General features: G+C 32.6%; 1 protein-coding gene across 2 annotated transcripts in view; it reads right to left on the reverse strand.

Annotated features, from left to right (window-relative positions):
• Positions 1–26,028, reverse strand: part of CSMD3 (CUB and Sushi multiple domains 3) — a 1,079,985-nt gene that overhangs the window by 684,628 nt on the left and 369,329 nt on the right. The gene's annotated exons all lie outside the window — the stretch shown is intronic.

Raw genomic sequence — 26,028 nt, forward strand, 5'->3', positions numbered from 1 at the left:
ACTACTCTATGTAAATGTCTATCTTAACCTCATTTGCCAGAAAGCAGTCAACATGATAAAATATTCAATGTCGTGAGCTATACATACTTTAGAATTTACCAGGTTGTTTTGGAAGTTGGGTAATATTTTTCAGAGTTTTAAAGTAAAACTTGAGATTAACCAATTTTCAACTAGTTAAAATTAAATTGTTTTATTTAGAAATGACTGAAAATTAACTATTAGCATGGAAATTTTATTCATACAAAACTAGCTTTAAAAAAAGGTTGAAAGTTTCCAAATATCTCATAAGCATGTCACAGTAATTCTCTACATTCTTAACCTTATTAAAGTTTCACTATAATTTTAAAATTGTTTTAAAGGTACCAAATTAGGATTTTCTTTTTTCTTTCACTTAAACTTTTTCAGAGATTGTGCTTGGTAGTACGTAATTCTCACATAAGGAAAAAAGATGTAACTTTATAATAGAAGCATGAAACAGAATGAAGATATACTTAGAAGGATCTTGACAGCTAAAATGCTTAACAAGAAAAAAATATTGAATTTTGGAGGAACAGCTACTAATTAGGAATAATAATCATGTCCTGGTTAGAAAACTTCTGAGTATTTTTTTAAAGCCAATGAGTGGTATATGTTTTTATATACTTGCTTTCTCAATAAACTGCATTTCAAAATTCTGTCCACAATGTATATTTAGATATTTTAGACAAAAATACATGGGTATATTTTATTCATTTTGCGAGAGAAAAAACAGCTATATCACGTAATGTGGTTTGAGCATGTTCTGCCTCCTTCCCCTCCCCCCACCCCGTAGGCAGATGCTTAGTAGGACTAGTAATTCGGGTTCCTGCTTTAAACTCTAAAAAGAAGTCAAACATGAACCCCTGTCATTCACAAGCAAGCAAAGGAGCACATGTATATTACTAATTCTTCCAGCCTGTGTTTTCGTATCATTTTAATTTGATTTACAAATTCAAAAAATTAAATGATTGTACTTTGTGGTGGGCAGGGGTAAATGAGGTATGACGATTATCAGATTATTTTAAAGACTTTTAATATACTGTAAAGCGTTAATCAGAAAAAAGTTGCTATTGAATATTCATCCAAGTTACTTTGTGAATATTAAAATCTACTAAATGCATGTTGGTTATGCAAATTGGCCAGTAATATTTATTAAGCTAATATTTGGTAAGGGTTTTCTTTAGTCACATGATTAAGCAATAGCTACACATGCATTACTAACATTCAGTAACTGACCTCATGGTAAATCAGACATTTTGATGTTCATGTGCTCATTACTATAAAAAAAGTACCTGGTCCATATTATTCTCGGAAGTTTAATTGCACCTTTCTTTTTGAAAGGAAGTATGACAAAGCAGGATAAAAACTAATACTTTAGAACTTTTCCTGACTTTATCATAATTTCCAGGCTTTCAGGTTTAGTTTAAAAAAGGAAAACATTTAACTGTAAACATATGTTGCTAAATGCAATATAAAAGTATAAAAAATAATGGAATTTGTACTCTCTCAAATCTTAGCATTTCTACCTTTAGCAAGGAAGTAAATTAATAGCTATTTATTATATTTCATCACTGAAGGTCATTACAATTAATCCTAAATAATCTCTTGTATTTGGGTAAATGAATCTGGGGTAATTCTTAGGATGTGTCCAGGTTGCTTCTATAACTAATCTTTAAGCTCTACAGACTAATTTCAAACACCCGTTTTTTGAAGCTCCCAGAGGATAAATACAGTTCTTAAACAAATTTGTGAGTTAGAACTGATCTTTAGTAGCGTTTAGATCCAGGACTTGCTAGCACTCCCAATCTTAAAATCTTCAGTAATAGAGTTCTACTCTGGCTATTGGTAGTGAATATTCAGTATTATTCTCTTAACCTGAATGCAGAACAGGGTGTAATATTTGAATAAAGCATTAAAAAAACATTTATTTAATAACCATAGTGTAATTAGCTAGATATTTTACTAACCAGTTCTTATGTTTTACTTATATTTTGTGTTCATAATTTTTCCTCCCCATACTAAAATGCAAGGTCCCTGAAGGCTGAGATTTTTGTAAATTCCATTCATTGCTGAATCTCAAGTATCTAGGACAATACCCAGTACATAGCAGATGCTCAAGAAATATCCCTCAAAAAAAAGAATAAAAGAATGAATGAATTTAATAATAATTATAATTATTATTGTTAATAATAACAATAATAAAGAGGATAAATTTCATGAATGAAACATGACTATAATTTTTAATGTGGTAAATCATAGGTCAAACAGTATAATGAAATGAAGAATGATTACAAAGAAAGGAAAAATTGATGGTTTTGTTTTGAACTTTCAAAAACATCACTGAAAAAGTGTGGAATCTGAAGATTTAAATGCATAAGTAATAGTTACTTGAAGATTTGTGTCAACATTCCCAAACCATGATAGTTTACAATGTTAGTGTGAAATGGATTTATTTAGAATGTTCAAATTTCTGTACAGTAAAAAGTAGATGTATCTCATAATGGCAGGAAATAGAAGTGCATCTAAATTTAGTTAGGCACTTATATATACATATATATGTAGTGGAACTATAAAAAACATTGATTTCCTTTATAAGGCAATAGAATCATCCATCACTATACAATTATATCATATATCATATAATCATTTTATTTAAAATGTAGACCAATTTAGAATACTAATTTTGGTACCATTTTAAATTGGCAGTGTGTGAAACAGATTTTTAAATTGTCAAAATGCATCTTTTAACAGTTTCAAAATACTCAACATTTTTGCATACATAACTGTTTTATGAGGAAATTGCCAATGCTGGGAAAAGGCTTAGGATTATATATAGCAACAATTCAATATTAAATATATAATATATCTAATTCAATATTAAACTATAACTTTCTTTTAAAATATTTTAAGTATGCTACACAATTATGTAAGTATTATCTTTAATAGCACAGTATTAAATGCATGTTACAAGACATACAACCCAAATTTAGGAATAAACTGTACATTCAAAAAACCCATTCTTCATTAGAAATAAAACCATGTATACAAGATGTAGTTTATCACAATTAGATTACCCTGTCAATTAACTTGCTAGAGATATATTATAAATTTGATGTTTAAAATATAAATACATCTAAAATATAATTTTATTAATATTTTAATAAAAAACATTTTCAAATATAACAAAAATAAAATGAAATGATTTACACATATAAGCATGCTTCTATAAATCATAACTATATGTCCTCTTGGAATTATGATAATGGAAAATGACATGTGTTACACATGTAAATTGGCAAATTTATATAATAGTACAATTAAATTATATAACTAAATTTGGATTTTATTATGTATCATATTAAAAATTATATTTTTGAAGGCTTTCTTATTTCAACAATCTGCAAGGTACTAAGCATAATTCATGTAAAGCGATTTATAAATGCATCATAGAAAGTATCTTAAATAAAAACTCAAAAAATTGAATTTGAATTTCATTTTGATTAAAATTTTAGTTTTACAGATTTTTTTTTAATTATGCTATATTGCTTTGTAATTATTGTCTAACTCATCACAGACGTAAAGAACAGAATATTTTGCTAGAGATATGAGTGGATGTCCCAAAATGCATACAGCTATACAAGTACATGTTAAAGATAACTACGTATCCATAAAAGTAGCTTTTAGATATTTATATTTGGCATGTTATTTTATATAAGACATATATTCTGTTCCATTGATTTTAGCATTTCAAATGAAACATTTGAATAAAAGCTTAAATAACAAAATAATCTTAATTGAATAATTTTGTGGCATAATGATATATAATGAAGAAAAATGCAATAAACATATTTAACATGAAAACATGCAAAAGAAAAAATATACAAAAAACATCAAAATAAAATATAAATACAGCTAATGCAGCAATTCTATATGAGTCACATTTAGATATTCTATAAATTTTAGCATATGTATTTTAATTTGTATGTTGTATTTCTTCTTTCATTTAATATTACATGAAACTTACAGGAAAGTGTCAATAAATGAGGACTCTTGAAAACTAATTAAAATATGAGGGGGTGAAGTAAAACAAAGCCACTGCTTTGATACATGTTACAGTTAGGAAGCATACTGTAGTTGGGAAAATAAATATTTTGCACTTTAAACGTTATAAATTCCAGTATTCTAAAATCTGTACAGCTTAGCATTTAATAGTATAATCTGGTGGATGTGGGTGTACTATGAATATTCAATTTATAGAAGAGATAAGTAAACAAATAGAAAGTAGCCTTTAAATTGTAGGAAAAATATAAATAATCTACCTTTGATTAGTCATTACCTAATATAAAATTGTCTGTCTGACTAGGAAAATAAATGGACAAATCCTGAAAAAATTAGTTTCTAATTTAGTTTTAAAGAGCAGGTATATATTGGTCTTATAAAGTTTTGATTTTAAATTAAAATGCTTCATTTATTTTGAAACTAAATAAGACTATGATCTTAAAACATCTCATTAAATAAATATAAGATATTCTTAATTATAAGATACATCTCTAAGAAAGAAACCATTCAGCTATTAAAATATGATATGACAATGCAAAAATGCTGCCCCCTAAATCCAGATTTCTGATACAGAGAAATGGGAAAGAAGTTGATCTCACTAATCCAAGTAACAGATTTTCTATGATCATGAATTAATTAAATAAATTAGGTACACATTAATTTAAAAATAGAACTGAGAGTTTAAATAAATATTGTCTTTCTGAATTCACTGACATACTGATATATATTTACATTTATATTATATATTTATATCTAAATTTTTAAGCATTAAAAAGGGACACCAATATTAACTTTTGCAAGTGGACTTGTTATTGTTTATCAGATGCAAGTGATCTTAAATGAATAAATATTTGCAATCTAAGTTGAAACTGATGATAGCAAGATTTAGTGATACATTTACTAAATCCACACTTACTATGAGTAAATAAATGATTATAAAACAAATATTCAACAAAATATGTGCTAATGCCAAGTTGTTTATATACAAGATAAAAACTCCATATTCTGAATTGTTTGCAATTTTGATAAACCCACATGCCAAACCAGCATAAATGTCTTTACCTAAATGAAACATAGAAAATACCAAGTTTTAGAAAGCATACAGAGAGTACTCTGTTGGTCTACCACAACAAAACTACGTTGTGTGCGTGTGTGTATATATGCACACACACATATATATGGTAATATGGTAATGTGGTATATATGGTAAATACATATACTTGTCATATAACATTTTATGTATGTTATATATGTTATATAGTATAAATCCATGAATGTTACACTAAATATTCTCACAGTTTGTCACAGAATGTGAGAGAAGAGACATCTAATTTCTTAGTACTAAAAATACAGTAAGCTCATGCGAGGGAAAATTTAAGTAGAGGGCTGTATGGGTCTTGAAGATTTTCTCTCTCTAAGAGCCATTTCTTGCTTCACCTAGTTGATTAAAGTGAAGTTGCAAAATGAAGCGTCAGCATCTTATCACTCCTTTTCATACATTTTTGGAAGTCTCAACAATGTGTAGTGGTAGGTCCAAGGTGTCTTTTTTTTATTTTAATGTGCCCAGTCACAAACACACACACCACTCACAAGAATATTCAAAAATGCAAACTGAAGCCTTTTTTGTGTAATTAAGCATGATGTTAATCCATAAAGTCACAATACTGACAATAAAACTTGAAAACCTAGCTTTGAAGTAAGATTCACAACATCCTTGTCATATTTCATAAGAATAAAAGGATAGAATGTCCCTTCACACTTTCCTAAAACCACCTCCTAGAATCCTGCATTTTGAGACCTCTTTCTTGTAGCAGCTCTTACCTCTTAGCAGAACTAGAAGGACACATTCTGGGTTTCCCCCAAACAAAATGTAACTTAACACACACTTGTTTAATTTCCTTCCACACAAAATCTTGTGGAATAGCTGCCAGTTCTCATGGAATATTTAAAGGCATTGTTAGCAAAAAGGGATACCACATATCTTTTATTCCAAAGTGTAACATAAGGAACTCCTTCACTTTCAGAACACTGCTGCCTCTAATAACTGATATGTATTAATGACATTTTGAAAGTAGAAATCATGTCTTATACATGTATATCTCTCACTTCCCCTTGAATGTTTCATACATATATGAGGGAAGAATGAATGTGGATAAATGTACTTCTCTCTTATTTTTCAAAAACATAAACATTTCATTTTATGTTTAATTAATAGTTATTGAGTGTTAAATGTATTTTAAGGATATAAATAAGAAAGAAATTGGACCTGTTCAGATGTATTTAAACAATATAAAAACATAATTATAACTGCAATTAATATTGCATGTGCTAGAACATAAGTAATGAAAAGAGGAAGGGACATCTAAGAACACATAAATCACTCTTTCATTTGTCTTTTCTCAAATGAGGGTAGTGTTTCCCTTTTCTTCCATTCTCCAGAACCTTTTTCCCTCCAAAAAAATATTTTATAATGATGATATTTGGTATTGTGAAGGAGAAGGGAAAGAAGTAAGGGAAAGGAACTGGTGGAGTTACCCTTTATATATATCATGGTTGAAAGAAAAAATAAAAGAAGGCTTTATCCTGACCTAGCTCATCATGTCCCTGAGTCCTGCTTACTTTGACTATCTCAGTGTTTCCATGTTTATCCTCTATTTCCTTCTATAATGGCCTTCTAGATTGGGGAGGGCAGGGGGGTTGTCATTTTCTTACTAATTATAAGTGTTCCTCTTTTTTTTAATACCTAGAGTATAAAGTATACCTAATGCTGGTTTCATATATGTGATATGATTTAAAGGGAACCAAGGAGCTATTTCTCTCTGTGTATCCAGATGCTACTTAAAAAAAACGATGCTGTTTAGGATTAGGCATTGCTCTCTCATAGTTGTTCTCTTATCAGACAAATGTTTTTTTGGTTGAGAGAACACACATAGCAGAGTGATTGCTCAACTATTTAGTTTGAATTAGTTTATTGTAAAGTTTTCTTCTCCTCAAAAGAAATAATAGGGGCAGTTTGAGAAATATATGTTTTGACGAGGAGTGTGAAGGTTGCAGTAAGATCACTGAACACTACTTGTTGAGGCACTTATCATAGGTTGATATCTGATCCCAGGTGGTTGTTATATGGTTTGAAATAACCAGGTTCATTATTAACAGGTGGGTGTAATGGAGGTGTGGGCAGATAGGAAAGTGCTGACATTCTGGAAGAAAGACTATTATGGTATTTATTGTGGAAAGGTTGCTGAGCAACTGGTGAATATCTGCATAAATATGCTGAAGTAGAGCAGCCTAATAAGAAACTCAAGCCAAAGGAAATCTTATTTTCCTGCATCAACACTCTGTAAAACACTTTTTATCCTGTAGCAGCTAATTAATTAGTTGCAGGAGTGATTTTCTTGGGGAAAAAAAATACAAATCTTGGCTTAAGAAAGTAGCATGTTGAAGGAAAGTTTTTTCAAAACCTTTAGAAATGGTAAGAACCTTGAGTCTACCATTAAAGGTTACTATTAACTGGATAGGCAAATATACATTATATATTGGGGTATTATATATAATTATATGTTGGGGTATTTAAAATATGTATTCCCACATTGAAAGGTAAATCTTCATATTTCTTCATGTAATTATTCTGTCTAGTAACCTTTCTTACAAAGACTACATTTTATTTCAAGACTCTAAGTAAAAAGACTGTCTTGCAATACCATCAATAAAACAAAGGTATGAAGCCTATACAAGCCTAATAATGAGTAAGAGTATTCTATTTGATTAAGATCACATACAGTTTAATTGACTGACTTTTGGATGAAAAATATTAAAGAAAAGGAAGTTTTCTTAATCATTAAAGTGGTTTAAAATACCTAAAAGTTTTACATCTACCCAGATGAGTTTTGTATATTCCAATTACAGGCAATAATAATGATTATCAAATCATTTTTCTTACATATACTTTTAACTTTTATAAGGATGGTGGAGACTTAGCTTTTCACCTGTGGAATGGTATCTAATCTCCCCAAATTTCTGAATACAGGTGATTAAAACACCATAAATATATTGGTCATTCTAATGGTTACTTTAAATGACTAGATAACAGACTATTTAAATAAACATGTTATAAAGAGGACTCAACATTTACTGAACATTTACTGTGTTATAGACACAGTCGTAAGTACCTATGAGCTGAGGATATTAAAGCTCAGAGTAGTTTCAAAACATACACTAACTCACTTTGCTAGTAAATTAAAAAGCTAGAACTGGACCCAAATTGTATAATCCCAAAACCACAGTCTTAACTCCTGAAAATCAGTACACCTCTACTTAGCCTCCCCAATACAAAATAGTGTGTAAACACTTGTGTCTCAATCAACATATAAGTTATTTATGTATGTTTTGTCTTCCTTGTATTTCTTCCCCCTCCTTCCCCAACACATGTCTGACTTTTACCAGGTCTCTCTTGCAACTCCCTTGCCTCAGGGAAGGATGGTTCTGCAGGACTAAAGGAGAAATTTGCTCTAAGATCTCTCCATAGCTTTTGTTTCCTAACAGTCTAGAATTCTTGAGGGGATTATCAAGTGACAGGAGAGAATCAATGACTTGGGTAGAGGTTGGGGGCCCAGGAGAGGCACTGAAGATTACATACACAACCTCCCTACTGCATCTCAGGAAGTGGAAGAGTCCAGGAATCTGGACTCTCATCTTTGGCTAAGATTTTCTACTCAGGCTTGTCATGGGAAGCCCAGGATTACCTGATTTCATGGGAAATTCGGGCTTGGACAGTGATGACAGGGTGCCACTGTCCAAGCACTGCAAATGCCCCCTGGATTCTTCTGCAACTCAAGGGAAGAAGAAGGTGCCAATGTTTTTTCTACCCTCACACACAATGACCTGGATAGAATTCTCCTGTCAGGGACAATAAGGTCTCTCAACTTTATCTGAATTTAAGAGAACAAAGTGACATTTCTTGCTCATGCAAGTCTGTGGATTAAATTTCATACCTGTTTCACTTGCAAATACAGCAAAAGTTTATACACACCCCAACAGCCTGTCTTGTTTTTTAATAATTCAGTTTCAGCTTAACATGATGCCTCTGTGTTCTTACTATTTCCTCCTTTAACTATTATAGTTTTTCCTCTCATAACAGTTATAAGTAATCTAATTTCACTTATCTTTGAAAATTATTTGCTGCTCAATAGTTACAAGACTTGTATTACTAAGCCTTCTTACCATGTTACAAAATTGGATCACTTTTTTTTTTCCTTGCTGCATGAACAAAAGCTTCTGTAAATTTCTGGTTCCTAACTTTTACCTACAAGGACTTCTCTAATCTTCAGAAAATTTCATAGGAGGAATAGTTTTTCTTAGCTTCACATAAATTTTATTATTTATGGAGAGTAGATACTTTACTATGAGAACTTTTGCCCTAAAGACCCAGGAATCACTTAGTCCTAAGCAACTATTCCCCCTGCTTCCAAGTTCTAATAATCATAGCTTCTAACAATTACGGATCACTTACTTCATGCAAGTTCTATGACAAACATTTTCCATTTAGCCTTCAAAAATCATATGCAGAAGATACAATTAAAATTAACATAGTCCAGGATAAATAATTTGATTAAGCGCATTCATTCATGTATTCACTCAAGTGTTTGTTGTCTCAAGTCATTCATTCATTCAGGTATTCATCTAACAAGAATATATGAGTGCCCACTTTATGTCCGTCAGGCACTGAATAATTCAGAGGTGAGTAGTACAGACAGTACATTTCCTAAGAAAGATTACATTCAAGTGGAAGAGATGAAGAATGGACAGATTAATATAATAGCTAGTAGTAAAACACAAAGTGACATTTGAGCTAAAACCTTAATAAAATGAAAGAGTGGGAAATAAAAATAAAAGACTTGATACATCTGGCACTTTTATTCAGACTGTCAGATTCCATAGCTTGTATTCTTAACCTTGGTGACATACTGCTTCTTATTCAGTCAGAACTTGGGAATTTCACTTTATTTCTCTATAACTATGTTCCACGGTCTCTCGTGCTCTATATTTCTATGAAGTAATATGTATTTTCCTTTGAGACAATATTACATTTTGAGAGTAAAATTTATATATTTGAATTCACATTTAAGGAATAAAAATTAAAATAATAGCAATAGGGTCACTAACTTTTATTCAATGAACATCTATATTAAACTGCTAGCTAGCCATTGTTCAATGGTAGGATACAATGATGAGTGAGAGAGATAATGTAAACATAAAAGTCTGTCATACAAAGTGAACTAAGTCAGAAAGAGAAAAACAAATACCATATGCTAACACATATATATGGAATCTTAAAAAAAAAATTGTTCTGATGAACCTAGGGGCAGGACAGGAGTAAATACGCAGATGTAGAGAATGGACTTGAGGACACGGGGAAGGGGAAAGGGGAAGCTGGGACGAAGTGAGAGAGTGGCATGGACATATATACACTACCAAATGTAAAATAGCTAGCTAGTGGGAAGCAGCTGCATAGCACAGGGAGATCAGCTCCGTGCTTTGTGACCACCTAGAGGATGGGATAGGGTGGGTGGGAGGGAGATGCAAGAGGGAGGAGATATGGGGATATATGTGTATGTATAGTTGATTCACTTTGCTATAGAGCAGAAACTAGCATACCATTGTGAAGCAAATATACTCCAATAAAGATGTTAAAAAAAAAAAAAAGAAACAACAAGTACCGTATGCTAACCCATATATATGGAATCTGAAAAAAAAAATAGGTCTGATGAACCTAAGGGCAGGGCAGGAATAAAGACGCAGATGCAGACATAGCGAATGGACTTGAGGACAGGGGGAGGGGGAAGGGTAAGCTGGGACGAAGTGAGAGTGGCACTGACATATATATACTACCAAATGTAAAATAGATAGCTAGTGGGAAGTAGCCACATAGCACGGGGAGACCAGCTAGGTGCTTTGTGACCACCTAGAGGGGTGGGATAGGGAGGGTGGGAGGGAGACGCAAGAGGGAGGGGATATGGGGATATATGTATAGGTACAGCTGATTCACTTTGTTATACAGCAGCAACTAACACAAGAATGTAAAGCAATTATACTCCAATAAAGATGTTTAAAAAGAAATAAATTTTAATTAAAATAAAAGTAAAAAAAACAATAGACAAACAAGAAAAAACAATAAAATATGACACCACTATGTTGGTGTGTTAGATTAAATGTGGCCACACATTCTTTGCAACTCTTTCCATCAAGAGGTACAAACTATTTCCCCATGCCCTTGGATCTAAGTAGTCCTCCTGCCTTACTATGACCAACAGAGTAAATCAGAAGTGCTATTGTGTAAATTCTTGTGTCTCAGTTCCAACAGTCCTTACAGCTTCCACCTTGGCTGTCTTGGAATATTTCCCTGAGACTACCATACAAGGAACTATGTCTAGCCTACTAGAAAATGAGAGGCACATGAAGGAGAACTGAAGTGCTCCAGTTGAGAATATTGAGGCACTTCAATAAGTGAGGCCATAGTGGACCTTGCAGTCCAGTAAACCCTGCAGCTTAATGCAGCTATACATGTAAGCTCAGAAACATCCTGCAAACCAAGAGAATTGTGAGAAATAGTAAAGTACTGTTGTTTTAAGCCTCTAAGACTTGGGGTGGCTTTTACAAGCTATGGTTAATTGACATAATATAGGAAATGCAGAATTTTATAGGAATACATAATAGAAGCACTAATTTGATCTTGGGGATGACTTAATAAAGAGAAGCTTTCTGGAGGAAATATTTTATATTGAAAGCAGAAACATGAATAGGAATTTCCAAGGTGAAGACAAAGGAAAGAGATGGTCCAGACAGAGTGTGCTCTATGAACAAAGGTCATGAGACAAGATAGATCTTGTTAGCTTCTAGGAATTAATGGTCATTAGTATGGGTAAAACAGACTGCAAGCAGAAAACTAGAATTTAAGATGAAAATATAGGTAGAGGGCATATTGTAAGAATATGGTACAGCAGATATGGTACAAGGCATGAGATGATATTTGAACTTTGTATGAATCCAACAGAAACAGTCCCTTGATTCTACTCACTCTAATCAGCAGCATATTTCTCTCATCCCTTCTCAGAACCAAATGTGTTTCTTGTAAGAAAGTATTATGATAGTATGGATTCTCTTTCCACTGATGGAAAACATAAAAAGCATTCTTAAGATTAAAAAAGTAAACTTCTAGTAATTCCAAAATGTGGTAACCGTGGGGTCATCTCTAAAACAAAATTTAAAATTATAAAATATTTGCATTTTTAACCCACAAGTCTTATATGTCTGTGTTCATTTCCCTTTGTTGTCATTTTTCTATTTTCCAGTGCGTCACCTATGAGGACCTACTTCATCCAGTTTTTCAGAATAGTAGGTGGAATTCTCTGTTGAAGTAAAAATATATTTCACAACAAGGTCAAACGAAGTCTTTCATTAGAGGATGAAATTTGTGTTACAGAATTTCAGTCACTAGCTAGAAGGCTGCATAGAATTGGGGCAGATGTTGGGGGTTCTCAGTGCCCCCAGTCATGTCATACAGTCACCTACAGAGTCTATCTGCAAAAAGTCAGCTAGAATGTATCTTTATGTGTAATTACATTCAAAATATGCTCTCAAAAATTGTATTTTCCTTTCAGAAAGATGATTTCTGCCATAAAATGTTACTGAATCTGTGCAGTTTCTGGCTTTCCTGGTAGAGAGAATACTTTTATATTCAGACGAATAACATCTAAAGTTCATTTCAGATGAAATTTCACATGGCGTGCCTTGAAACAAATTAGAATTAAAAAATAGTATGCCAGTCAGTCAGTAACATAAACTGAGGTTTGCAATATAGAAAAGAGAGAATGAGATACTTAAACTATTATTTTGTGATCCTAAAATAGTACATACAAGTTATATACAGTACATTTTCTTGAGTTGGCCTAGTGAAGTGACCTATAGCAATTAAAGATTATTTATAATGTGACTACATCTATACTTCTGCTTTTTGCGAAATATGATTATTTACAATCATTTTTAACACCACTTACAGATTAGAAAGAACACTGTTTTGCAATTAGTTCTTGGTTCGATACTGGCTATGCTGAAACTAGGAATAAAATTGTGGGTGATTTGCCTTAATTTCCTCATTTACCATGAAAAAGTTTGGACTGAATTAGTAGTTCCTAAATCTGTCACCGTGAAATGCTCCTTTCATTACATTTCCCTAAGAAACTATTTTTTGGAAAACTTCTGTCTTACATATAAACTAAATCACTTTCACAGTAAGAAATGGATGCTCATTTTAAAAAAACAATCATGTCACCTGGTAATCAGCACTTCTAATCACCATGAGGCAACCAATATATCACTGTGTTAGTTATAGTGCTAAGCAAAGAAAACTGATATTCTAGTTGGGGTGATACACTGTAATGGGTAAATTTTAAGTAAGCTTTTTAAAATAATGAAAATAATGGACCATTACTATTCTTCCAGGGAATCTCAAAAAGGAATCACTGGACTATGCAAGATGTTTAAGGTCCTTTCCAGCTCTACAAACCTATGAGTACAGAAAACTGAATTTAAATAATACACTTATTTTAATATGTTGTTCACCTGCCATCCTCTCTCTCTCTCTCTCTTTTTCTCTCTGTCTCTGTCTTTCTCTCCCCCCACTCCTCTCCCTTACCTCCTTCTTCCTTCCCTTCCTCTCTTTGCTCTTTCTGTTTTTCTTTCTTTCTTTCCTCCTACAACTGTACTAGACAGTTAATACATTCCAGGCCTGCCTCTGGTTGCTAAAATGATCAAAGGAAGGGAAGAGATACCAAGAAAGTACATATGGTGATTTCAGCAGTGTTAGCACTATGAAGGCACAAATATAGGAGGCAGAGTGCCTAGGTTGTTGAGGGTAGCCTAAATCACACTGACTTATCCTCTCTAAAATGGAGATTTTTGTGCTGACTCCTGAATGGTACCAAAAAAAAAAAAAAAACCTGTCACAGGAAGACTTGAGGGAACACTTTTCTACTCAGAGAAAATGGCAAATACAAAGAACCTAAGACAGAAAAGAAGATGGTATGTCTAAGAGGGCAGTGAGAAAATGTTAAGTAGTAGGAAATGAGGGACTTGTGTGCCATTTTAAGAAGTTTGGCTTTTATTTTCTGATTTATTCTAAGTAAGTAATATAAGGGAAGAGCTGATTTAAATTTAAACAAATCAATTTGCTATTAATGTGCATGTGTGTGCATGCTCATGTATGTGTATACGTGTGCATGTGTACCGGGAGTTGATTATGGTAGTAGTTTGCTGCTATGACAAGTAATATGTGACAAAGTGGCACGTGGAAGAAAATGAGGTAGGTTTCCTGGCTTTTTTCCCACTAGAGCATTCCAAAGATGAAAAAGTCTGAAAATAGCTACTACAGAGCTTCTGCACCAGACTTCATATTTGCAAAGGTTGAAAATGTAAATACATCAGACCAGAGAGTCCATATTAAGAGCCAAGAGCAGATCCATGCAGAATGAGGAACTGCCTGGGATGATACAGGAAGTATAATGAGTACTGAGGTTCAAAATATATCCAAATGGCTAATTGAAACTAATGTTCCAAATAAATAACAAAGTGATGGGAATGCTAAAAGCTGAGTAGCACAGTCCCTGAAAGAAACAGATGCTGTGAGCAGCAGGGAGACACCAGCGTAACTGGAACAAATGTGACTGTGAATAATGCTCTTTCATGACCCTTACAGCCTATCATATATGCTGGGAAAGTGTATCCAAGATATTTAGAAAAATTTCATCTTTGAAGTTTTAAGGAACGAGAAGGATGCCAAGGCTAAATAGGACATAAAAAGAAAATGAGATTATGGCATTCTACAGAATGACATGAGATGTGGTAATTCTTGAATTAAGAAAATGGGCTAATATATTTAACAAAAAGAATGCATTTCTTTGTTGGTTCATTTAACAAATATTTATTGAGTGTTACCATGTGCTAGGCATTATTATACTGAGGATATAAAGGGAAAAATCACACCCCATCTTCCTTTCAAGGAACTTACATTTTTAAAGGGGAAGAGATACAATAAAGCAATAAATTAACAAAGAAAGGAAATGTCCAATAGTGAACTGAAGAAAATTTTTAAAGTGGCATAACAGAGAGTGTCTGGTACCTGGTCAATGAAAGCCTCTTTGAGATGAGGATATTTATATTATGCCCTAAAGGACAGGAAGAAGTCAACCACATGAAGGCTGGGGGATAAGAATTCCAGAAAGCCAGTGTTGCTGAGTCACAGGCAGGGAGGAGACGCATAGGTATGAGTTTGGTGATACAGGCAAGGGGTGAACATGTAGAGCCAAACAGTCAGCTGTATCAGTGAAGTTTTTAAATAAATGTGCCAGGAAGCCATGGTGAGGTTTTGAGTTTGACATGGTTTGTATTTTTTTAAAATCACCCTAGTTTGGTATAGATAATAGATTACAGAGAGGCAATAGAGTCAGAGGACAGACCAAAGAGAAGGCTAGTGCAGATATAAAGGATAGAGATAATATTTTTGATGACTGGGGACAATGGGTTGACTCAACAGGCAAACCAATGATCATGGGATAATTAAAATTTAAATGAATTTTAAATTAGATAGTATTTACCTAATTTATTATAAATATCAAGTATAAATGTGTGATTGTGCTGGTTGAAACGATCAATTTAAAAGCACAGTCCACATATGTGAAGTAATGTCCTATATTTTCATCTGATATGTCCAACTCAATGAGTATGTATACTTCCAGCTACTAGCAGAAACAGAGTTGTAAAGGATAGCTGGATGCAAAAGGCAACTGAAAACTGGAAAAGACCACAAGCATATACTTCATTATTATTACTCCAATGAAGAAAATAAATAAATACAATAAAGAAAAAAATACAATACTATTTTGTCAATCTTTTTCATGAAAAATAATCATATAGGAAATTAGTTAAATTAGCATGTAAGTCCCCATTATGTCTAAAATGGCCAGGTACTGTGATAGATGCTTTAAAAAATACCATGGGCTATAATTATCACAATAATATTATATGTTAGAAATTATTATTTTTGTTTTATAAATGATAAAATTGAGATTTCAAGAGCTAAGAATTTCATGGGCTTGACTGTAATTCCAATAAATGCTCTTTGTTCTATAATACTACACTGACGCCCTACATCTTCATGTCCATCCCTTCTTCACATTATACTACTGATAAGTGTAGAACCAATACACCTATGAATATAAACCATATTTATTTAGAAATTAGAAAACTTAATAAAAACAACTCACAGCATTCCCAAATGGGGAATAATAGTAGCCTTGCCAATCAAAAATAATAGAATTAGATATCACCAGTGGTAACAATGTCTTTTATTTTTATATTTGGAAAAAATACATGTGTAAAAGTCTGGAAATATATAAAATATAACTGGCTTAAAATATTCTACAAAAAATTAATAAATAAAAAATTTTTACCTGCACTTATTGTATAAAAGATACCTATATTTATAATTTCCAGGGCACTATTCTCTGTCTGAAGGTTAATAAGACATGTATTTTCCATTAAAGGAGATATAAAATTTCTAAAAATTAGCTAGAATCAAGGGAAGGTGGGAAAGGAGACAGATCATATCTGAATCTCTATATAAGAAAAAATATGGAGATAACTGCATTTAAGAGATGTAGGCAACTGATGGGATGGGGCAGCTGAGGTTGAGAGAAAAGTGTATGCAAGGATGAAGAAGTATGAAAAAATTAAGAAACTGACAGCTAGTTCAGTTTTGGTGCAAATAATATGAGAGGAGTTGGTAAAGGAGAAATCTATAAAGGGTAGCATGAAAGATATTAAGCAGTTTGAAGCAGTCATTTGTTACTCCTTGGCCACCCAGAAACCATAGTTCTAGTAAGAGAAATTTGTTTGAAGGATTTTAACTTGTCACATCTTTTAGCTTTTATCTCTGATTTCTAATTCTAAGTCTCATTTGGAGGTGTGATGAATATTTAATTATAATTTGCATTAAGAAATTTTAAGTAACTGAGGAGTTTAAGTATTTAAATTCTAAGTAATTAAGGTACCTTAAATAAATAACCAAAGTAGCCCATATAACCATGACTTAGTCTAATTCATATAACATTTTATGAAATCATGGGAATGGAAGCAGAAATAGTCAAATGAAAAGGAGAAGCCTTGTTTGTCATTTTCACATCCTTATCATTTCTAATACTGAAATTCTATTCAGATAATTTGAGCTGCAAAATGTAATTGTTCCATAAATTTTTTTATATCTGATTTGAAGGGTATATTTGCAGCTGTTCTTACTAATCTCAGAAAGATATAATTAAAAATAACATTTTGTCTCTTTGTGAGACAGGACAGTTTAGGTTGCACTTCCACCTTATGAGGTTCAGGATCTAATTTGAAGTCCATGAGGAGAAAGAAGATTTTGAAGGTGTGCACTGATTCAGTGGTTCTGGGAGAGATATATGTATGCATAGACAAGGAAATACCAACCTTTACCTCAAATTTACTAGGAAGCATACATGTATAGCAAACCACTTAATGGGAGACACACTGAGAATGATTAAGTAGTTTTTTGATATGATTGTCACTTAGATATTTTCAACAGGGTTTTGAGAAGAAAAGCTAGATGGGTTTGTTTCAAGTGGATGGGTGAAAAATATCACATAGTTTTAGACAGAGGATGGACAGTCATGAAGGAATCTGTGTAACTGTGTACACATACTCTATATCTTAGCAGCCTTAAAAAAATTAGATGAACTTTGGGATAGAGATGAACTCTTGACTCAAAAAGATAAATGTATTCTGTTAAATTTTAAGCATCAATGGAACCATATTTCTGGATACTGAAAGAAGTCAATCAAGACAGTGATGATAGTGTAATATATAACAGTGGTGGTTTCTGATGGAAGCCATACAGCACTTTGTTCCTCTTGTATAGTGGCACTGTACCAGGTTAGAGCATATGCTGTGATGTCAGACAGATCTGGCTATGAATCCCTACCCCAACAGCTAAGAAAACTTCATGAAATTGATTATTAATTAGGAATCTTATAACTCGTAATTTGTAAAATGGAGAAAAGAAAACCAGTACAGCATATGTTGCGAGGATGTAATGAAATATATGGAATAAAATGTTTGACATAGTGCTCAGCAGAGAAGCAATGTCCAGTGGTAATGATGAAAAGAAAAATTTGATAGAACTTATTTAAAGGTAGTGATGGAAAGGCACACAATTCTTTTATTCTATTCTAAGATAGATTCTAGCTCTTCAATAAACGTTACACATTTAAAACATTTTTATTAACTAAAAACTCAATTTCTAAATTATTTATCCTGGAACATCTGTTTCACCCACATTTTAAAGCAATTAGTCATTTCACTCAATCAAAGTTGTAATGTGCATTAATGATTTATGATTACTGATGAATACCTGTTTTCGTCATGCAACTGTCTCTATGAGATACAGTATGAATTTTTGTTGTATGAATATCTGAATAATAGCTAATAATCCTGTGGCAGGTAGTTATTGGCTAGGGAATTTACAGTCTGCAGAATAATTATATCAGAACTCCAAAATATAAAAATGGCAATTTAATGGTCAAAGGGATATCATATCTGCACTTTTCTTTGATTTTATATTAGTTGACATTATCAGAGGCTAAAATACTAATTAACTGAAGATGCTTTACAAGTTTAATTGTTTGACGCCTATACGGAACCGCTTCTACCATTTTGGTTGTCAGAAAATGGTAGAACTAATAATACAGGAGATAAAATGTATTTCCCAAATCTTGTACTCCTTCTTTCTAAAACTTCTTGTATAATGTCATTTCTTGAAAATTTGTACAGAAGTACTTAACTAAATATTATAATATTCACACACAAAAAAGTTTAAGTGAAATACATAGTGAATTGTATTAGAAAGAACATGAGTTTTGGAATAAAGAGACTCAGATACAAATTTTGTCTCTGTTCCACTTTATTTAGGACTTCTTTCCTAATTGTCTCACCTACTGCTTTTATTTTGGGAGATACCCACATTGGTGAACATCAGACTATGTGCATTTATCTTTTCTTCCATTCTTATAAATGATTTTATAAATTAAAATCATTAAAAATTTAAAATTTTTTAGAATGTTGAAATGTGTGACTCTTTCCAAATTGAAAAATAACCTTGAGTTAGCTATCATTCCTTGAGAATAATTTAAATAAAGAAGCATTTTTAATGACATTTATTCAGTAAATATTTATCCCCCTCTTCCTTCTATCCTGGGAGAAATATCCTTCTTCTTATCAAAGAAAAACAAACAAAGAAGCAAACAAAAAATCTACGCATTTGTTCTCTGGATCACATCCAATGACACATCTAGAACTTTGGTCTTTGGTTACATTCTTTGCTCCCTTGCATTATTAATTTCTTATTCTATATGGTCATTTACATAATTATAGAAAAATACTCTCAATCTCCAATGTTAAAAAACAGAAAATAAAGTAAAACCTTATCCTGACACTTCTAACCACCTTCACGTTTCTCTGTTCCTTCTTAGCTGGATTTCTTGAAAGCACTGTCTACAAAATCTGTTTTTATATCTTCACTTCATATTTATACCTCAAACAAGTTCATTTAGGGTTCTACTCAAATTTTACCAGAGAAATTACCTCTATGTTACCAATTCTATTCTATTTACTGCGCACCTACTATATGTCAAGAACTTGTCTAGGGATTCAGCATATAGCAGTGCAGAAAATAGGCAAATATCCCTATCTTTAAGAAGCTTATATTCAGATGATGAATAACACTATAAAGAAAAATAATACAAGGCAGGAGGCAGGGATCTGAAAGCCAGGAAAAGAGATGTAATTTAAAATAGGGTGGTACAGAAGACCCCACAGAGAAAATGAGATTTAAGTGAAAATGTGAAGTATATCAAAGATTGAGCCACACAAATTACTAAGGGAAGAACCTTCCAGACAGAGAGAACAGCAAATGCAAAGGCCCTAAGACAGGTGCACTTGCGACACTTGAAGAACCAGCAAGAATGCTGCTGTGACAAAAGAAAGAGTGGGGAAGGAAGGGGTGAGGTCAGCCAAGGTAAAAAGGCTAAGTCATATAAGTAAATTAGACACAATTTTACAGCAGTTGAGATTGAATCATTACAGGGCCTTAGCTGAGCAAATTTTCAAAATACTATTTTGGCTGCTTTATTTCAAATAGACTACAGAAGGCCAAGGATGGAAGCAGGGAGACCTTTTAGGTAGAAGTTGCAATGACTGAGGCACGAGGAGATGGTAGCTAGAAATTGGGTGGTTGCAGTGGAGGTGGAAGGAAGTAGTTACAAACATTATGGATATTTTGAAGTTAGAGCTGATCATGACTGGTTGACATGAAACGTGAGAAAAAATGAGTCAATGATGATTTCAAAGATTTATTCTGATGACTGGAAAAGAAGAATTGTCATTTGCTTAATGACAGAAAGACTGGAAGAAGCAGACTTTTCAAGAAAATATCCATTCAGTTATGGAGATGTTAAGTTTGAGAAGCATATTAGAAATCCAAGTGGAGATGTTGTACGGCATTTGCACATGCGAAGCTGGAATTCAGGGAAGAAGATCTGCGCTGGAGATATAACTCTGGTAGTCATCAGCATAGAGTATTTAGAGCCACAGGATTGAATGAGATAATCAACGAACTTCAGGCAAAAGCCTGAATGCGGATCAGAAGTCTGAGGGGAAACCAGTACGTGAGACTGAGGTTTCAGCAGTGAGTTGGGGGGGTAGGAAAAGAGTAGCATTCTAGAGGCAGAATGTGTTTCAATGAGGAGGGGAGAATTAATTGGGCCAAATTCTGTTAATAAGTTAAATAATACAAAAATTGAGAAATAGTGACCCCTGTTCATTATAGGGATAGACAGTGATTGGAAGTGGTCCAGGAGAGAATGAGATGAGAAGAATAGAATAGAATGAATATCCAAATATTCTTCTAAGAATTTAATGTAAAGAAGAGCAGAAAAGCTTTTAGAGCATGTCATGCTTGACCACTCCATTTTTCATGGAACATTCTGTTGTCTGGACTTCTACAAAACCACTGTCTTCTAGTTTTCCATCTACTTTACAGATACTTGGTAGATTCTTTTCAATATCTTGTTGGTTCCTGCTCCTCTACATAAAATTTAAATAGTGAGTTTCTCAGGGCTCAGTTCTGGGTTGTCATTTCTCTGACTTTGCACTTTTGTGTCTTTGGGGAAACTCAACGAATCCCATGGTTTTAAATGCTCTCTTTATGGTATGAATCCCAAATGAAACTTAGAACTCCTTATGAACTCCATATATAGATACTCAAATTCCTTCTTTACATACCTATATATGATCTTTTCTGTGATGACACAAATATACACAAAATATATTTGATGAACTAAAATATAAAAGGACTCAAAGAGTGTTTTTTCTTTCTTTTCACTATAAAATTTTTTCTCCTTAGAGTCTTTTATGTCTTACCAAGGAAATTTTAGAAGTCATTCATAATTTCTTCTCTTCCCTCGTATCAACATCCAATTAATCAGTAAGTCCTGTCCATGTCAACTCAAATTTATATCAAATCTGCCTTCATTTTTACCTCCTTATCCTAATTCAGGCAGTTGTTTTCTCTCACCAAGCCGTTTTCCCACTTTCATTTTTGCCCCTATTTTTCCATACATATGTGAAAAAAAACTCAAAGTTAAATCATACTGCCAACTCTCTCTTGCTTAAAATTCTTCTATATATTTTATCATTGCCTGAGGACATGATTCTACAACATTACTTCAGGTCACTTAATTCTTTTTTTTTTTTTCTACCAGTGAGTAACATTTTATTGTAATCATTTCTGCGGTGGGAAGAGAATTTTCCACATTGGAAAACCCTTTCATAACTGTTATCTCAGTTGGTCCACCCAGATGAGTGGTGCAGAAGTTCATGGTACCTGTTTTTTGTTTCTTTTTTTTTTTTTTAACATTTTTATTGGAGTATAATTGCTTTACAATGGTGTGTTAGTTTCTGCTTTACAACAAAGTGAATCAGTTATACATATACATATGTCCCCATATCTCTTCCCTCTTGTGTCTGCCTCCCTTCCACCCTCCCTATCCCACCCCTCTAGGTGGTCACAAAGCACCGAGCTGATCTCCCTGTGCTATACGGCTGCTTCCCACTAGCTATCTATTTTACGTTTGGTAGTGTATATATGTAAGCTGTGACAAAGTGAGACAGTGGCATGGACATATATACACTTAATTCTTAATTCTGCTATGCTTCAGCACATGGGTATTTTTTAGATCCTTCAAACATGTTAAGCTTTTTCTTCCACAGGGCCTTTGTTTATTCTGACTGGCCTGTTCTCCTCAGTCCCACTGCTCTGGGACTGCCCCACTCCACTCTTCTCATACTAAGCTTCTTGCTTTTTCATTACTTCATCAGGGAGCCCCCTCCATTTTTTTCATTTATAACAGACGTTTGCACTTACAATTCCTTTCTTTATTTATTCTTTTTTTTTGGTCTGTTTAACATATATATAATTTTATTTAACTGTTTCCTCAACTATATTATAACAGTCATGAAGGCAAGGATTTTGCACCTCTCTTTCATCATCCTGTCCCCTAGCCAAGTACATAGAACATCCTCAATAAATGTTTGTTGAATAAATGAATGAATGGATGGATAAATGACTGCCATGGGCAGGTCACAGTTGAGACTCTGTGTGAGTGAATTTAACATGTCTCTTAAGGAACTTACTGAGAGAGGAACCTACAAATAACATGAGACAAAATATCTCAAGTGGCCCATTTAAGTATATTCTACTGGGAAGAAATTTATAATATTAATACTACGAGCTGACTTTTAAAATTCTTAGTATGTGAGAAAATGTGTTAATTTCCTTGTATACAATTTCATCCAAAAGGACAACTCTTTTGAGACACACTGTATTAACATCTCTATTTTACAGTTGAAGAGACTAAGTTTATGAGGGTCCTAGAGCAGCTAAAAGGTAAAAACAGGATTTGAACCTAGACCTCCTTTTTCTAGAGTTTGCAGTTAGAACCATTTATCATAAAAAAATTCACCACTCACAAACTATATTTAAATTCTTTCATATTTTTTTCTGATACATGTATTATTTTTTTCACTTGTGTTAAACTATAGTTTTCTTAACTGTCTCTGTAAAAACAAAAAAAAAATGCTCACTCATGGAGAAACAAATGTGGAATCAGAGCTATGAACCTTCTTTAATGAGGCAATCAGCTTTAATTGAAAAGAAAATTGAAATAATCACTTGGATCTAAATGTCTATATTACTCAACTATTGTATTGAATTTAACTTGGCTGTGTTGATGAGAAAGCTGGAGGTCAGAACTTACAGAGTTAAAGGAAGACTCAATTACCTCATTAATCAAGTTGGGCTCAAGGTCTGAAAAAAAGATTTAATTTGACTAGGTTATACCTTTTATCACATGCTACACATCCTTCTCATGTTTCCTGACATTTATTATAAAGAGATATGGATTTTCCTGTCAACTTGTCTTACTAGGGAACATGTCATTATTCCTCTGACATCTACCACAATTGACTTCAATCTTTACATAGACTTCCAGTTTGTAAAAAATGTCTAAATAATTACATGAGGTTATAAACCATAGTAAGTGTGAGAGATAGTGGGAATTCAGAACGTACTCATATTTAATAACATAATATAGAAATTAACTTGTGTTGAAGTTACCAATTTTTTTAATGTTTCACACCTTATAAAATCAGAGTAGCATATGGTATTCTAGCAAACACTTTCCTTGTTAGTATTTTTTCCTGCAGTATTTTTATTAAGTGTTTTTGTCAGTTACCTAACCTAAAACACGGATAATATTAATGTCATACAGAAATGGAAAAAAAAACTACTGTAATAATTATAATATCAGTAATAGTTTATGGTTTAATAAAAACCAAAATAGGCTCTGAAAAAATAGAATATAGAACAGAGGTTTTGAGGTAAGAGGAGGAAAGAACAAATTCAGGAATCTGAATTATTTAGTGAGATATTTTTAGAAGAGAAAATGAAGAAAAAGCATATTTTTGGAACAAATGGAAAAACCAAGATTTAACTCCAGACATTCTGATTCCAGAAATACTATTTACTACTATGCTATAGAAACCAGTGTTCCTATTATCTTCAAATTACATCATACAAGAAACTGTATATTTCAACAATGTATCAATCAAATCTTTGTGTGTGTGTGTGTGTGTGTGTGTGTGTGTGTGTACAGACTTGACAACATATCTCTATCACTTCTTTGAAAGACACTGGCCTCCGAAGATATGAAACATTTATTTTCCTACTGATATATTTAAGCTATCCCCACTCTATTCCCCTGCAAAAGCAGTAAAGACTAGTGACAGAAATACACTGTAACAATATAATTTATTTTGAAAGGGATATCACTTTTTTTTTTGGTTTTGTTGACATCATCTTGATTAAAGAGGCCCTCAGGTACAGGTATTTTTGTAAAGTTTTCTATTAAATTAAAATAATAGAACTTGTACGACTTTAAAATGTGTTAGTCTCTAAATACCAACAAAACACTAAAGAATGAAATTCTCTTGTAGGGTACGAAACAAATTGGTCCCATTCAGATTCAGGTTGATTTTGGCCTACAGCCTTACTTATCATTTAATTAAATGGGAATGCATTATGCAGAGCTATTAAGTAAGTCCTGTAGCAAAAGAAGCAAAGAAATGTAGCATGAAAATACATCATAAATTATATAGAAAGAATTCTCACAGGAAGATAAGAGTATCACGGGGTCATCTATATACAAAGGTATACTAAGAAGCATTCAACATCCAAAGAGAAAACATGAGAGAAAACAGAAGAGTTACTGAACAATGTTAATATACAGGAAGACTTAAAATATTGGGTCTTTTATTTGCAAAATAGCATTGTCATAAAAAAGGACCTTGACCTCACTTCCTTTACCTCTAATCAGTAGTTTTGGAAAGATCATTCCATTTCAGAATATTTAGCACTAGATCTAGTTAGTGTCTTTTTTTCCAAGGTAACTTAATAGCTGTGGAATCAATATTATAACTCAATGGAGAAAGTTAAAAATTAAAATCTGTGTACTAAGAACGAACTTTAATTATTTTGGCAATTCTTATGCAGAATTTTAGGAAAAGGAAGTAAATGAATCAGAGGCCACATTTTTAATTTGCTTATTAAAGTATTTATTCATGGTTGGCAATATTTAGTGAATAATTTCTTAAAGATTTAAGTAATTTAATTAAAAAAATGTCAAACACATTTTGATAACGTTAGATAAATTTGGTGCCGTGCTTAAACTTCCATGGATGAGTAATTTAACTTGCATCCAGTGACTGTCTATCTATCAATCAACAGAGATTGAGAGAAAGAGATGGCAAAATAAACCCCTCAGCAAGTACTACTGAATCACTGTGAACCAGGAAAAAAAAGGACATCAGTTTCCTCAGTCTGGTCTTCAATTGCCATGTCACACAGTCCACAAATAACTATGGCTACATAACCATGGTTTAGATGCCCTGGGACTTATTAAAAATAAACGTATAAATGAATACAATCATGTCAGAACAGACATATACTATATACTGACATATTCATAAAACATGGACTATGTAACTTAAATTAAGACCATATAGAAATCAAGTTCATTTGATTAATTCTTTTTTAGAGTCAGAGCTGCAAAACAGCCCTGAATAAATGAGAACATTTATTCTCATAACCATATACACAAATTTTGTAAAAAAAATCTAAAATATAAACATGCCCTCAAATGTTTTGTCATCTGCAAATAATTCACTGAGTTATAATTTAAAAGAGAAATGAAATCATTCAAGATTTTTTAA

Source organism: Globicephala melas, chromosome 17 (genome assembly GCF_963455315.2).
Source record: "Globicephala melas chromosome 17, mGloMel1.2, whole genome shotgun sequence".
Taxonomy (NCBI): Eukaryota; Metazoa; Chordata; class Mammalia; order Artiodactyla; family Delphinidae; genus Globicephala; species Globicephala melas.